This window comes from Aotus nancymaae, unplaced genomic scaffold (genome assembly GCF_030222135.1).
Source record: "Aotus nancymaae isolate 86718 unplaced genomic scaffold, 86718_ANA_hifiasm-v0.15.2.pri h1tg000028l, whole genome shotgun sequence".
Lineage (NCBI taxonomy): Eukaryota > Metazoa > Chordata > Mammalia > Primates > Aotidae > Aotus > Aotus nancymaae.
Window position 1 is genome coordinate 32,813,392 of NW_026988441.1, and position 16,747 is coordinate 32,830,138.

General features: G+C 43.5%; 1 long non-coding RNA gene and 1 pseudogene across 2 annotated transcripts in view; one reads left to right on the forward strand and one right to left on the reverse strand.

Annotated features, from left to right (window-relative positions):
• Window positions 1-14,793, reverse strand: part of LOC135276792 (uncharacterized) — a 53,940-nt gene extending 39,147 nt beyond the window's left edge. For both annotated transcript variants that reach the window (XR_010344354.1, XR_010344353.1), the window contains exon 1: window positions 14,652-14,793. This is a non-coding gene — a long non-coding RNA (uncharacterized LOC135276792). The remainder of the gene's footprint in view (window positions 1-14,651) is intronic.
• LOC105705989 (large ribosomal subunit protein uL11-like) lies at window positions 594-1,217 on the forward strand (annotated as a pseudogene).
• Window positions 14,794-16,747: the final 1,954 nt, after the last annotated feature.

The following is a 16,747-nucleotide window of genomic DNA, read 5'->3' on the forward strand; positions in this document are numbered from 1 at the left end:
TATACTTACATCAGACAAAATAGATTTCAAGACAAAAACTGTAAGAAGAAACAAAGAAGGTCACTATATAATAATAAAGGGGTCGTTCAGCAAGAGGATATAACAGTTGTAAATATATATGCACCCAACACTGGAGCAACCAGATATGAAAAGGAAATATTATTAGAGCTAGAGAGACAGGCCCTGATACAAATAAGAGCTGGATACTTCAACACCCTGCTTTCAGATTTAGATCTTCCAGACAGAAAATCAATGAAGAAACATCAGACTTAATCTGCACTATAGATCAAATGGATCTAATAGATATTTACGCATTTCATCCCAAAGCTGCGGAATACACATTCTTTTCCTCAGCACGTGGATCATTCTCATGGATAAGCCATATGTAGGTCACAAAACGAGTCTTAAAACTTTTAAAAACTGAAATAATATCAAGCATCGTCTCTGACCACAATGGAATAAAACCAGAAACAAATAATGAGGAATTCTGGAAACTATACAAATATATGGAAATTAAACAATTTGCTCCTGAATGACCAGTGGGTCAATGAAGAAATTAAGAAAACAGAACGGCTTTCGGCTTTGGGCTCAGAGGAGGCCAAGGTGCAACTTTCTTCGGTCGTCCCAAATCCGGGTTCATCCGACACCAGCCGCCTCCACCATGCCGCCGAAGTTCAACCCCAACGAGATCAAAGTTGTATACCTGAGGTGCACTGGGGGTGAAGTTGGTGCCACTTCTGCGCTGGCCCCCAAGATTGGCCCCCTGGGCCTGTCTCCAAAAAAGGTTGGTGATGACATTGCCAAGGCAATGGGTGACTGGAAGGGCCTGAGGATTACCGTGAAACTGACCATTCAGAACAGACAGGCGCAGTTGAGGTGGTGCCTTCTGCCTCTGCCCTGATCATCAAAGCCCTTAAGGAACCACCAAGAGACAGAAAGAAACAGAAAAACATTAAACACAGCGGGAATATCACTTTCGATGAGATTGTCAACATTGCTCGACAGATGCGGCACCGATCTTTAGCCAGAGAACTCTCTGGAACCATTAAAGAGATCCTGGGGACTGCCCAGTCTGTGGGCTGTAATGTTGATGGCCGCCACCCTCATGACATCATAGATGACATCAACAGTGGTGCTGTGGAATGCCCAGCTAGTTAAGAAGCACAAAGGAAAATATTTCAATAAAGGTCATTTAACAACTGGTGAAAAAAAAAAAAAGAAAACAGAACAATTTCTTGAAACAAATGATAATGGAAAGAAACATACCAAACCCTATGGGATACAGCAAAAGTAGTACTCAGAGGGAAGTTTATACTTACTACGTGCCTATATCAAAAAAGAGGAAGAACTTGAAACAATCTAACGATGCATCTTTTAAACATCTAGAAAACAAAAGCAAACCAAACCCAAAATTGGTAGAAGAAAAGAAAGAATAAAGATTAGAGTAGAAATAAACTAAAATACCAAAAGATCAAAAATTTTTTTTGAGATGGAGTCTTGCTCTGTAGCCCAGACTGGAGTGCAGTGGTACAATCTCAGCTCACTCCAACTTCCACCTCCCAGGTCCTGGTTCAAGCAGTTCTCCTACCTCAGCCTCCAGAGTAGCTGGGACTAAAGGCACGCACCACCATGTCCAGCTAATTTTTGTATTTTTAGTAGAGACAGGGTTTTACCATGTTGGCCAGGATGGTCTCTATCTCTTGACCTCGTGCTCTGCCTGCCTTGGCCTCCCAAAGTGCTGGGATTACAGGCATAATCCACTGTGCCCAGCCCAATTTTTTAAGTTAAACAAAACTGACAAATATTTAGCCAGACTAAATAAGAGAGAGAGAGAAAGGATCCAGATAAATAAAATCAGAAATGAAAAAGAAGACAAATGATATTGCAAAAATTCAAAGTGGCTTACTTTGAGTAACTCTATGCCGATAAATTGGAAAATCTAGAAAAAAATGTAAAAATTCCTAGATACATACAACCTACCAAGATTGAATCAGGAAGAAATCCAAAACCTGAACAGACCAATAACAAGTAACAATATTGAAGCCATAATAAAAAGTCTTCCAGTACAGAAAAACTCAGAACCCAATGGCGTCACTGCTGAATTCTACCATTTAAGGAACTAATACCAATCCTACTCAAACTATTCCAAAAAATAGAGAAGTCGGGAATATTTCCAAACTCAATCCACAAGGCCACTATTACCTTGATACCAAAACCAAAGACTGAAACCATCCTGGCCAACATACTGAAGCTCTGTCTCTACTAAAAATATAAAAATTTGCTGGGCGTGGTGGCATGTGCCTGTAATCCCAGCCACTCGGGAGGCTGAGGCAGGAGAATCACTTGAACCCATGAGGTGGAGACTGCAGTGAGCGGAGATCATGCCACTGTACTCCAGCCTAGGCAACAGAGCAAGACTCTATCTAAAAAAATTTAAAAAAAGTCACAAGGTTTTGAGGGGAAAAATTTTCAAGAGAAAAAGCCCATGATTTAGACATGATTTGACTGCTGAAGGAATTTTCCTCTCACCTGAAACAAAAACTATTCCAAGTTTTTTTCAGCCTACAACCAGACAATTGAGATTTTTTTTTTTTTTTTTTACAGGATAGTGCAGATACTGGGTCCCAAATATCTTCTTACTGGCCTCACCACTGAATGAGCTCACCAGGAACTCTGTACCGGAGTCTTTACTGTGGGAAGACAGTCACGAGCAGCCTTTGAACAAAATGAAATTGGCCCTACAACAGCCCCAACTTTAGGACATCCAAATTATACTAAACCTTTTATCTTGTTTGTTCATGAATGTAACAATCAGGCATTAAGAGTTCTTACCCAGAACATGGAGGAAAACGTAAACCCATCACTTATATAGCCTGCAATTAGAGCCAGTAGCTATCCTAATTCTTTCCCTTTCCTTACAGAAAAATCCTCGGGACCATAATCTGTGGATGGCTTCAGCTAAGGTTTATGCTCTAGCCAAAAAAAAAAAAAAAAAAAAAAAAAAGCAATTCTTGGATTTGTGGGCCGATGCCTAAAAGTCAGAAAACAATTCCACTAATGTCATATTTCCAGCGAGAGTTATCCTGAAACCCCATGGAGTGGAAAGTTACCCTTGATGTTCTAAACATCACTGCCACTTACTTTTCTACATTTGCTGAAAGCAATACACTGACCTTTCCAATTAACCTAACTGCTATACAGAAAACTCTTAAGTTTCCTACTGGACCTTTTCAGGAGCTATGTGAAGTGATTATAGCAACATAAGGGGCTGCAACATAACTCCAGCCACTTCAGACCCTGACTCTCAAATCAGGATGAGGGTCTGAAGTGGCTGGAGTTATATTCAGTTATGGGTAGACAAATTTAACTGACTGGTCTGTGACAAAATGGCCAACAACTAGAAATTAGCACCAACCTTGAAATAGATAAAGCTGAACTATGTTCCACTGAGGAGAGATGGGGTTCCTGAGGGTTCATGCTTAGTGGGGTGCCAGTTGTATGGAATTTCAAACTAAATCAGGCTGGGCGCAGTGGCTCATGCCTGTAATCCCAGCACCTTGAGAGGCTGAGGCACGGTGATTACCCAAGGTCAGGAGGTCAAGACCAGCCTGGCAAACATGGTGAAACTTTGACTCTACTAAAAATACAAAAAATAACCAGGCGAAGTGGCACGCGCCTATAATCCCAGCAACTTGTAAGGCTAAGACAGGAGAATGGCTTGAACCTGGGAGGCAGAGGTTGCAGTGAGCAGAGATCATACCACTGCATTCCAGCTTGGGTGACAGAGAGAGACTCTGTCTCCAAAAATGAAAAATAAACTAAATCAGTAATTTGGGGAAAATCCTAGATTTTCTGGTCAACCAGACCTCCAAGTTTTCAGACAGGCAGAAGCCACCCTCTAAAAGGTGGATGGTAACTGACGTATTCAACAAAAGCACTTAACGGACCATCATGCAGCTTTGGGTCTCCTTCTTGCCCATGTTGGGGGCTTATGCATGGCGCTAAACAAACGGAATGGTGTACTTATCTTTCCCCTGATTTTTGCTACTCCAAAAAGCTTAATTAAAAGGGTGACTGATAGCACTGTTTCTTTAGACACTAAAGAAACAAATACACTAAATATTTTATTTATTTATTTATTTTTGAGACAGAGTCTCACTGTTGCCCAGGCTGGAGTTCAGTGGCATGATTTCAGCTCACTGCAGCCTCTACCTCCTGGGTTCAAGTGATTTATTGCCTCAGCCTCTTGAGTAGCTGGGACTACAGGCACATGCCACCATGCCTGGCTAATTTTTTTTTTTTCTTTTATTAGAGACAGGGTTTCACCATGTTGGCCAGGCTGATCTTGAACTCTTGACCTCAAGTGATTTGCTCGCCTCAGCCTCCCAAAGTGTTGCGATTATAGGCATGAGCCAACACGCCCAGCCAAGAATGTTATAACAGAAAAGGAATATATGACTGACCTAACATTGTGACTTGTGAATTCCATACCAAGGCCAAACAAGTCCCACTATGATGGTGACAAAGAGTGACATCGATGCCCAAGATTTTGGTCAATCTCTCAAAATGTAGAAGATGAAGAAATAAAATTATGTTTGCAGATGACATAATCCTATGTGTAGAAAATCCTAAAGATTACACACACATTTATGTGCACAAAAACTGAACTCATAAATGAATTCAGCAAAGCTTCAGGATACAAAATTAACATTTAAAATTACATTTCAATACACTAACAATGAATCATCTGAAAAGGAAATTAAGAAAACAATTGCATTAGTAATAACATCAAAACGAATAAAACAGGCCAAGGACAGTGGCTCACACCTGCAATCTTAGCAGTCTGGAAGGCCAAGGTGGGAGGATCACTTGAGCCCAGAAGTTCGAGACAAGCCTGAACAACGAAGTCAGACCTCATACAAGTACACGTACATAAACACCATGGAATACATGCAGCTATAAAAAATAATGAGATCATGTATTTTGCAGGAACATAAATGGAGCTGGAGGCTATATCCTTAGCAAACTAATGCAGGAACAGAAAATCAAATACTGCATGTTCTCACAAGTGGGAGCTAAAGATGAGAACTCACAAGGAAGGAAACAACACACACTGGGGTCTACTTGAGGGTGGAGGGTGGGAGGAGGGAGAGGAGCAGAAAACATAACTATTGGATACTGGGCTTAATACCTGAGTGATGAAATAATGTGTACAACAAGCCCTCATGATCCAAGTTCACCAGCGTAACAAACCTTCACATGTACCCTCAAACCTAAATTAAAAGTAATTTTAAAAAAAGAAAAGAAATGCCTGCTTGTCAGCCTGGGCAACATGGCAAAACCCTGTCTCTACAAAAAATAAAAAAATAGTTGGGCATGGCGGTGTATTCTTGTAGTCCCAGCTACTCAGGAGGCTGAGACGGGAGGAACACTTGAGCCCAGGAGGTCAAGGAGTGAGCCATGCAGAGAGCCATGATCGCTCCACTGCACTCCAGCCTGGGTCACAGAATGAGACACTGTCTCAAAAATAAAAAACAAAAAAGAAGATGACGACTAGTAGCTTGGGCAACAGAGTGAGATTCTGGCTCTACAAAATATAAAAACCAATAAATAAGTTTAATTTAAAAGACCATTTAAGACCAGGCATGGTGGCTCACGGCTCACGCCTGTAATCCCAGCACTTTGAGAGGCCAAGGCAGGTGAATCACCTGTGGTCAGGAGTTCAACACCTGCCTGGCCAACACAGTGAAACCCCATCTCTACTAAAAATACAAAAATTAGCTGGACATGGTGGCACATGCCTGTAATCCCAGCTACTCGGGAGGCTGAGGCCGGAAAATTGCTTGAACCCAGGAGGCAGAGGTTACAGTGACCCGAGATCGTGCCATTGCACTCCAGCCTGGGTGACAAGACTGAAACTCTGTCTCAAAAAAAGAAAAAGACCATTTCAATTCATGCCTCGTTGGTTCAGACCTTCTCTGCTCACTATGGAATATTTTAGGACAGTAGGTGCTATGACAATGAGGAACTGAGAATTTACGCATGAAAAAAACTATTCTGTTGGTTAAAGTGGGATGCCCACTTTAAATTTAGTGGGATGCCCAGTATGACTATAATTTTAGTCCTAGTATTGATTAATCCCATAAAGGGTTGTCAACTAATGCATTAGAGCAGATGTCAAATTTAATTCAGAATCTATCTTGTACAGGCCCCAAGGCCAAGCAGACCATAACATTTTTGTTTTGTAAATTCTTTTAATGTATATTAGATTTCCAACTGGGTTAAGTTGTGCACTTATTTCAGCATTTATTTTATTTTATTTTATTTTTTGATAGATGGGGCGTTGGCTGGGCACAGTGTCTCATGCCTGTAATCCCAGCACTTTGGGAGGCCGAGGCAGGCAGATGGCTTGGGCCCAAGACTTCAAGACCAGGCTGGGAACATGGCAAAACCCTACCTCTACAAAACACAAAAAAATAGCTGAGTGTGGTGGTGGGTGGCAGTGGTCCCAGCTACTCAAGAGGCTGAGGTGGGAGTATCACACGAACCCAAGAGGTCAAGCCTGCAGTGAGCTGTGATCATGCCACCACACTCCAGCCTGGGTGACAGAGCAAGACTCCATGTCAAAATGAAAGAGAAAAAGAGAGAAAGAGAGAAAGGGAAGGAAGGGAGGGAGGGAGGAAAAAAGAACCACTACAACCACTAATGCCATCCATCCTCCTTTATACCATCACATCTTCCTTGCCCTAACCCTTGCACATGAATCCCTCTCCCTAAACCTCATTTCTTAATATAAATATGAGTATTATTTATTCTAGCCACATCAAGTTTAGCCATCTACCCTTTTTTTTTTTTTTTTTGAGATGCAGTCTTGCTGTGTTGCCCAGACCGCAGTGCAGTGGCACGACCTCAGCTCGCCGCAACCTCCACCTCCTGAATCTACCCCATTTTAAGATCAGGATGAGCATCCAATTCAAAATATGCACTAATTGGCACACTCCCAGCAGTAGCCCAGACAATCCTATATGAAGTGCCTTAGCCATTAGTGTCCTATCAGTTTACTTGATAAGTGGATCATTGGCTTTATCAACTCTTATCACACAAGAATTTGGACAATTAATTTTACCATCATGACCCCTGGCCATAGCAGGATTCATTTCAATGCTAGTGGAAACTAACTGAGCCCTATTTGACTTAACAGAAGGCAAATCAGAACTAGTATTGGCCTTCAACATCTACTATCCCTATTTTTCATAGCAGAATACACTAATATTATTATAATAAATGCCCTAACTACTACTATTGTCCTAGGAGCATTACATATCTTCACACTAGAACTACATACAATTTTGGCCAGGCACAGTGGCTCACGCCTAAAATCCCAGCACTTTGGGAGGCCAAGGCGAGCAGATCGCTGGAGGCCAGGAGTTCGAGACCACCCTGACCAAAATGGAGAAACCCCATTGCTACTAAAACTACAAAAATTAGCTGTGCTTGGTGGCGTGCACCTGTAATCCTAGCTACCCAAAAGGCTGAGGCAAGAGAATCGCTTGAACCTAGGAGGCTCAGAGGTCGCAGTGAGGTGAGATTACACCACTGCACTCCAGCCTGGGCAACAGAGCAAGACTCCATCTCAAAAACACACACACACAAAACAACAACAAAAGGGAATATACACAATTTTGTTATTAAAACGCTTCTATTAACTATTTTATTCTTATGAATTCAGTTATCATTTCCACAATTTTGATATGATTCACTTATGCATCTTCTGTGAACAAACTGTCTATCTCAGATATGAGCCTATGCACATGACATCTCTTAATACCCAGGCTGGGCGGCGGCTCACACCTGTAATCTCAGCATTTTGGGAGGCCAATGTGGGCGTGTCACTTGAGGTCAGCCTGGCCAACATGGTGAAACCCCGTCTCTACTAAATACACAAAAATTAGCCAAGCGTGATAGCCTGCGCCTGTAATCCCAGCTACTTGGGAGGATGAGGCAGGTGAATTGATTGAACCCCAGAGGCGGAGGCTGCAGTGAGCTGAGATGGTGCCACTGCGCTCCGGTTTGATTGACAGAGCAAGACTGTCTCAAAAAAAAAAAAAAAATGCCCACCCTAATATTTAGTATCCCACCCCAAACATAAAAAATATGTTTGATAAAACAGTTACTTTAATAGAGTAAATCAAAAAATCATAGAAGTTTAAATCCTCTTGTTACTAGCATTGTTAAAAAGAGAGGGAGGGAGAGAGAGACAGAGAGACATGAGGTCACACTAGGTTCCCCAGGCTAAGAGTGTAAGAGGTCAAGAGATCTCTCCCTTTTTTTTCTTTCTTTCTTTTTGGTCAGTGGATATACTTCAAGGAAAAAGGATATTTTCGCTAATGGGACAGTTACAAATTTTTTTCCTCCAGAGAAGCTCAGTTCAGTGTCATCAGAGTTAGGGGCCTCCTCCATGGCAGTGGTTCCTTCATAGGGTTTAAGAATCTCTAGCCTATGTCGGGTTTAAACTAACCCTTTTGTTATGCCACCGGGGTATCATGTGTATTGTCCCATCTACACCCCAGGGTCAGGATACCTGTGATAAAGGCACCTGAAGCTGCAGCAGCAGAGGTACTTAAGGTCCTGGTAAGCCCTCTGCTTTTGGCGGTGTGGACTCAGTGTGCCACCTAACAGCTGCCTTTCCTCCCTTTCTCTCTCTCTCCCCTTTAAATGACCACTGTTTCAGGAGCTCCGCTCGTATAGAATGTACAGTCCACCCTCCCGCCGCACCCTACTCGCCAGGCCAACCCAGTATCAGGCACGGCTTCACTCTAAACACACAGATAGATCCAGCATCAATTGAAGGAGGGTTCCAATAGCATATTCCTGCTCTTAAATGCCAAATAATTATTTTTTAAAAGACAGACTCAGTCAGCTGAATATAGGACTCATACTTGATAGGGCTCAACATAAAACACCGAGCAGCACACTCAGAGGACCAGCTCTCTAGCCAGCAGCAGCTCACTGTACATGTTGGCCCTCAGGCAGGACAGTGGGTTAGCAAGTCAGAGCAAAAGAAGATCCACAAAAATAAGCCAGGCGTGGTGGTGCACACCTGTAATTCCAGCTACTTGGGAGGCTGAGGCAGGAGAACTGCTTAAACCTGGGAGGTGACGTTTGCAGAGAAGTATGATCATACCACTGTACTCCAGCCTGAGTGACAGAGCAAAACTCTGTCTCAAAAAAAAAAAAGTTAATTAAAAAAAAAGAGAAGAAGGAATCACAGATTGCAATCAGTGTCTGGACAACGTGCTCAGGGCACTAAATCATTGTGGTCACTTTCAGAGATGTAGTTCTGATGAAACTGATGATGGTCTGGCACTCACAGAGAGGGTATTAAAAGGCCTATTGCGGCTTGGCATCGTGGCTCACACCTGTAATCCCAGCACTTTGCGAGGCTGAGGCAGGCGGATCACCTGAGGTCAGGAGTTCAAGACCAGCCTGACCAATACAGTGAAACCTGTCTCTACTAAAAATATAAAAATTAGCTGGGTGTGGTGGCCGGGACCTGTAATCTCAGCTACTTGGGAGGCTGAGACAAGAGAATTGCTTGAACCTGGGAGGTGGAGTTTGCAGTCAGCCGAGATGGTGCCACTGCACTCCAGCCTGGGTGACAGAGCAAGACTCAGTCTAAAAAAAAAAAAAAAAAAAGCCTATTGCTCACATTGTTGAGATCTTGGGGAGAGCAGGGCAGGCCCATCAGTCACAACTGAAATGGCCTGAGAGCAAAGACAGGAGCCTGGCCAGGGTGTGTATTGTGGTTGGAATAGAGTTAGGCACAAGGTCCCCTGCACAGGCAGGTGGTTACGTGGTTTAAATTTCTTGCCTATGACAGACAAGGGAGCACTTAGACTCATCAGCTTGACCAGATGTGGGTCACAAGGGAAAAGGGAAGGATGAGTCTTACGTTGTTAGCAATTATTAAATCGGGATTCTGGGCCAGGTGTAGTGGCTTGTGCCTGTAATCCCAGCACTTAGGGAGGCCAAGGTGGGCAGATCATTTGAGGTCAGGAGTGTGAAACCAGCCTGGCCAATATGGTGAACCCCATCTTTACTCAAATACAAAAATTAGCCGGGTATGGTGGCACACGCCTGTAATCCTAGCTACTGGGATTACAGCTCCTGCCGAGGAAGGAGAGTCAATTGAATCCGGGAGGTTGCAGTGAGCTGAGATCGTCCCACTGCACTCCAGCCTTGGTGACAGAGCGAGTCTCTTGTCTCAATAAACAGCTAAATAAAATGCATCATGGATTTGGATTTGGTCTTAATCCCTTAAATATATCAGGAGTTTCAAAGATTATATAAACTTTAGTTTTCCTCACATCAATTAAAACAGGAATTCAATTGTGTTTTCCTCTTACCAATGGAATCAGGAATTCATTTGTCTTAGGAACTGTATACCTTTTTAAATTTCAAAGTTCTCTATGGATATTCACATATGAAAACCGATGTAAAAATGAAAAAAGTACCTGAGAACTTAAATATACCCACTCTTGTATCTTGAGGCTCTCTGGCCTCAAGAAATATAAATTTTTAGTCCCAGAATTTTCTTGCCTTACTCCCACCATATCTAACAACCTTCATTTTCAAAGTGAAAGAAACTAAAATCTTACACACAGACACAGGGAATACAATTATAAAATGATAAGGGAAACCAGAGTTGAAAGGCCACAACACTCAGCAGATAAAATAATCCAAAGGAAACATAAACATTCTAATTAGCTCAGATAAGCAGCCTGCTTCCCCACAATTCACAAGGAAAACCCACATTCAAGAGGTTAAACACCTTAACATGTTGGAGGTCCATACTCTCTCTTTGGCATGTAACTTCTACAGTGGAACAGTCCCTGGTGATGAAGGGAAGAGAGAGACATCTGAGTAGCCACAAGAATGCGCTCTGGGAGTTCTGCACATCCTAATTGGCTCCTGGCAGTGTGAAAACACTTCCTCTCCTGGGCTTCAATTCTCAGGGCAGAAGAAACTCTCAGCTGGATTCACTTTAAGGCTCTGACCCAAAAATAACCTCCCAAATTCATTAACCCTGTGTCCTGGAGACAGCACTCCTGAACTTCACACACTTTATCAATATGCAGGAATTATATTCTTAATGCGGCAACATAATGAATGCAAAACTCAAACCTCATGTCTAAAAACATGCCCAAGGAAACCACAATTACAACCTCAGAAAGCAACCCCTCCACCCAAAACACATACATGGGATCTCCAGCTTTCTGGGGCTCTGTAGCTTCTCTCGGTATAAAGGGCTTAATGGTTATGAACAGGGAGTCTCCCCAAGAAGAACCAACAGGGCCTTTAATTACTGCTCTTGGCAGGCTCAAGGTTGGGCAGTAATGTTACTTTGGACCATCATGTTTATGGATTGCAAGAATCAATACTGTTAAAATGTCCATTTACCCAAAGCAATCTACAGATTCAAGGCAATCCCTATCAAAATACCAAGGATATCCTTCACAGAAATAGAAAAAACAAACCTAAAATTGATACGGAACCCCAAAATACACAGAATAGCCAAAGCTATCCTAAGCAAAAAGAACAAAACTGGAAGAATCACATTACCTGACTTCAAATTATACTACAGAGCTATAGTAACCAAAATAGCATGATACTGGCGTAAAAACAGACCCATAGACCAATGGAACAGAATGGAGAACCCAGAAACAAATCCACACCTACAGTAAACTCATTTTTAACAAAGGTGCCAAGAATACACACTGGGAAAAGACAGTCTCTTCAATAAATGGTACTGGGAACTGAATATCCATATGCAAAAGAATGAAACTAGATCCTTATCTCATGCCAAATGCAAAAATAAAATCAAAATTGATTAAAGACTTACATCTGCCGGGCGCGGTGGCTCAAGCCTGTAATCCCAGCACTTTGGGAGGCTGAGGCGGGTGGATCACGAGGTCAAGAGATCGAGACCATCCTGGTCAACATGGTGAAACCCCGTCTCTACTAATACAAAAAGTTAGCTGGGCACGGTGGCACGTGCCTGTAATCCCAGCTACTCAGGAGGCTGAGGCAGGAGAATTGCCTGAACCCAGGAGGCGGAGGTTGCGGTGAGCCGAGATCGCGCCATTGCACTCCAGCCTGGGTATCAAGAGCGAAACTCCGTCTCAAAAAAAAAAAAAAAAAAAAAAAAAAAGACTTACATCTAAGACCTCAAACCAGGAAACTACTACAAGAAAATATTGTGAAAAATCTCCAGGACACTGGTCTGGGCAAAAATGTCTTGAGCAATACCCCACAAGCACAGGCAAGCAAAGCAAAAATGGACAAATGGGATCACATCAAGTTAAAAAGCTCCTGCAGAGCAAAGAGTACAATCAACAAAGTGGACACAATCCACAGAATGGGAGAAAATATTTGCTAATTACCAATGTGACAAGAGATTAATATAACCAGAATATATAAGGAGCTCCAACTCTACAAAAAAAGTAATCTAATAATCCAATCGAAAAATGGGCAAAAGATTGACAGTTCTCAAAACAAGATATATGAATGGTGAACAGGCATATGAAAAGGTGCTCACATGAAAAAGTGATCAGAAAAATGCAAATCAAGACTACAATAAGATATTATCTCACCCCAGTTAAAATGGCTTATGTCAAAAAAGCAGGCAATAACAAAAGCTGGAGAGGATGTGGAGAAAAGGGAAGCTTTGTACTCTGTTGATGGGAGGGTAAATTAGTACAACCACTACAGAGAATGGTTTGGAGGTTCCTCAAAAAACCAAAAATTGAGCTACCATACACCATCCAGCAATCCCACTGCTGGGAATATGCCCAAAAGAAAGGAAATCAGTATATGGAAGGGACAGCTGCACTCCTATATCTGTAGCCGCACTGTTTCAATAGCCAAGATTTGGAAGCAACCTAAGTATCTCTCAACAGATGAATGGATTTTTAAAACGTGGTACAACTTTGGGAGGCGGAGGCAGGTGATCACCTGAGGTCAGGGGTTCGAGACCAGCCTGGTCAAGATGGCGAAACCCTGTCTCTACTAAAAATACAAAAATTAGCCCTGTGTGGAGGCTCATGCCTGAAATCCCAGCTACTTGGAGGCTAAGGCACAAGAATTGCCTTAACACTGTAGGCAGAGGTTGCAGTGACGTGAGATCATACCACTGCACTTCAGCATAGGCAACAGAGTGAGACTCTGCCAAAAAATAAAAAATAAAAAAAATAGGGGGTACATATACACGATAGAGTACTATTCAGCCATAAAAAAGAATGAAATCCAGTCATTTGCAATATGGATAGAATTGGAGATCATTATGTTAGGTGAAATCAGCCAGGCACAGAAAGATAAACACCACATGTGCTCAGTTATTTGTGAGATCTATTATAAAAATCCAACAGCTGAACTCAGGGACATAGAGAGTAGGGTGGTATATTAGAAGCTGGGAAAGGTAATGCGAGCCTGGGGGAAAGGAGAGGATAGTTAATGGGTGAAAAAAAATAGAACTATACATTTAAAAATAACTTATAGAGAGTAACTGGATTGTTTGCAACTCAGATAGATGCTTGAGGGGATATCCCTTTCTTCATGATGGGCTTATTTCACGTTGCATGCCTGCATCCAAACATCTCATGTCCTCCATAAATATATACACCATGTATCCACAAAAATTAGAAAAAGTTATAATATTTTTAATAGCTATTGATTATATACATTTCAGATACATGAAGAAAATGACACCCAAATAAATAGTAAAATCTTTTCCAGATGACAAAGTCAAGGAGGGGCAGTGCCGAACTGAGACTGCTAAAAAGACAGATCACCCTGGCAAGTTTCCAAAGAGGAGCCTCAACCCAAGAGTTCCCAAAGGATTTCTGGACTCAGGAGAGATACTGGAAGGTATGTCATAAGGATTTCTACAACAATTTCCGGTGGGTATTCTTTGCCTTCCTCGCCTGTAAAATATCCGCAAACAAAAAACAAATATTTTAAAACGAGTCATCCCTAGTTCTTTGGAAAAATGAGAAAAACGGCGTCAGTGTGAAATGCACCAGAGGCCAAACAATTGATAACGACGCTGTGCATTGGAGAGGGGACGTCAGACTTTGGGAATGCAGGAAGGGATCCGCAAACTTAGGAATTTACTGCCAGCCCTAGGAAGAGGTAGGCTGGGATAGGATCATGGATTTCACACCCTGCTTTCTATACATTTGCAAAGCTCAGGGGAAGATAAGTGACCTTCATGGAGAAAGGAGGGACTGAGGACCACACGGACCTCTGCTCTTCCCAAGCACGAACCCCACACACGAGTCGGAATCCTCCCCATGACCATCCTGTGGCTCCCTCACAATCTGGGGAGACTCGGGGCTGCGGACGCGGAGCTGCCTAGAGGGGGCGCAGGGGCCAGAGCTGGGGCCGCAGGCGTCGCGCGGGAACGGGACAGGACGCCGGGGTCCCGGATGCCGGCCCAGCCCCACTCTGCGCCAGGGCACCGAGGGCCCAGCTGTGGCAAAGGGACCCGGGTCCCAGACCCCGGAGTCGCCAAGGGGAAGCCCCGGGTCCCGCCACAACCGGTTCCAACCTGCCCCTCCTCAGGTCTCGGGACACAGGCCCCACACACTCACCATTTTCCGGCTTCCAGGTGTCTGGCCGTCCTCCCTCATCTCTTCTATGCAGCGTTGGTCCCAGCGTTGGTCACAGCGTACGTAGCAGGAGCCATCGGGGTACGTGATAGTCGAGGCACCTGGCAACCGCGGTGCGTAACGACGTAAGACGCCCACCCCTTTTGTGACGCATTTCCCCACCCACCTTCACGTTGCACCTCTGATTGGACAGTTCATGAAGCCCCACCCCCTCTTTACCCGAATTGACAGATGCGAAAGGCCGCTGGGGCAACCAGGCTTCACTCCAGGCAGAAACCGGTCACAGCCAGGGACAGTTGCGTTGAAGCTGAACTTGTTCCCAGCCCTCTCGATGGACCCTGGCATCCTGTCGCAGCTGTTTCTGAACGCGAGGACACAAGTCTGCGCAGCGAATTCCAGCCTTAGTTGCCAGATGTAGCGATCCTTTAAGGAGCAAGTCCACAGCAGGAGGGCCACCCAGACAAGTCCAGATTGGAACAAGAGGGTCTGACTCCTCCAGGGGCCAGGGACTTGGCCTGAGTCTTGAGGGCACTTGTGGAACTGTGAGCCCCGTTCACAGACACTTAAAAGTGACCTCACCGTGTGTGATAAGAGTCTATTTCCATTTTGATATTGACAGCTAAGGGCATTGAGGCCTCCACCCATCCCTTCCCCAATTCCCACACCTTGGCCTCCAGAGCCTTTTACACACAATCTCTTTGAACCCCACATCCCTAGTATGGATGCAAGGATGCTTATCAAAGTAACCACAAGCTGAGATGTGTTCAACTAAACTTTGAAGTGTACATTTCACACTACAGGGAAATTTATTTTAGATAGGTTACAGATTGTGTTCACAGAGAACTTTAAAATGTAAACGACCTGATATACTTAAGGTAATTTAATTCTTATTTTCACTGATTCAAGAATAAACAATAAAAAATGATGTAAATTTAGGGTGTATCTGGAAACTCTTAGTATGCTTAACAGATTAGATCAAAAATCTTAAGCCATGTGTATTTATTTGAAAAGCTACATCAAAAGAAAATACAAATACTACACAATGCACCCCTTTTAAGTGTACAATTCAGTACAGTATATTCAAAGATACAAACACATAGTCATCACCACAGCCAATTATAGAACATTTTCTGTTTCTTTCTTTCTTTTTTTTTTTTCCAGACAGAGTCTCACTCTATCGTCCAGGCTGGAGTGCAATGGCCCGATCTCGGCTCACCAAAACCTCCGCCTCCCAGGTTCAAGTAATTCTCTTGCCTCTGCCTCCCGAGTAGCTGTGATTACAGGCATGCGCCACCAGGCCTGGCTAATTTTGCATTTTTAGTAGACACGGGGGTTTCTCCATGTTGGTCAGGCTGGTCTTGAACTCCCGACCTCGGGTGATTCGCCTGCCTCAGCCTCCTAAAGTGTGTAGTAACCGAGCGAGTTAGAAGGAATGAGCCACACACTAAGTTCCAAATTAAGAGTCCTTTTATTAGCCAGCAACTGAGAGACCGCCAATGCTCAAAGTTCTCTCGGCCCCAAGGATGGGGCTTATCTTTTATACCTTGATTTAGGTAGGGGAGGGGTTACCTAATTGAAGCAGAATTTTACAGAAGCAGAAAAGCAGGTTAGAGGAAGGGGCTGTGAGCACAGGTGTTTTGCATACAATTACCAAGAAGCGGGGTGATCAGGCTCCTTCTACACAATAATCAAAGGGAAACTTTTTTTCTTACAATAGCAGGGGGGGTGTGCCAAGCAGGATGCGGTTACAATGTTTACAAGTGTTAAGAACAGTATGCTTCAATGCTTCTAAGTGCGGCAGGACCCAGTTATGCACCCAAAGGGGCTGTGGTAGGGGTGAGGAAGCTAGGTTGGAGTTTACAGCCAAGATGGAGTCAGTGATACTAGCCCAGAGTAGGTTATTATAAGTGCTGGGATTACAGGCGTGAGCGACCACACCTGGCCTAATTTACACATTTTAAAACACTAGAGGCTGGGGGCGGTGGCTCACTCCTGTAATCCCAGCACTTTGGGAGGCCGAGGCGGGTGGATCACGAGGTCAAGAGATGGAGACCATCCTGGTCAACATGGTGAAACCC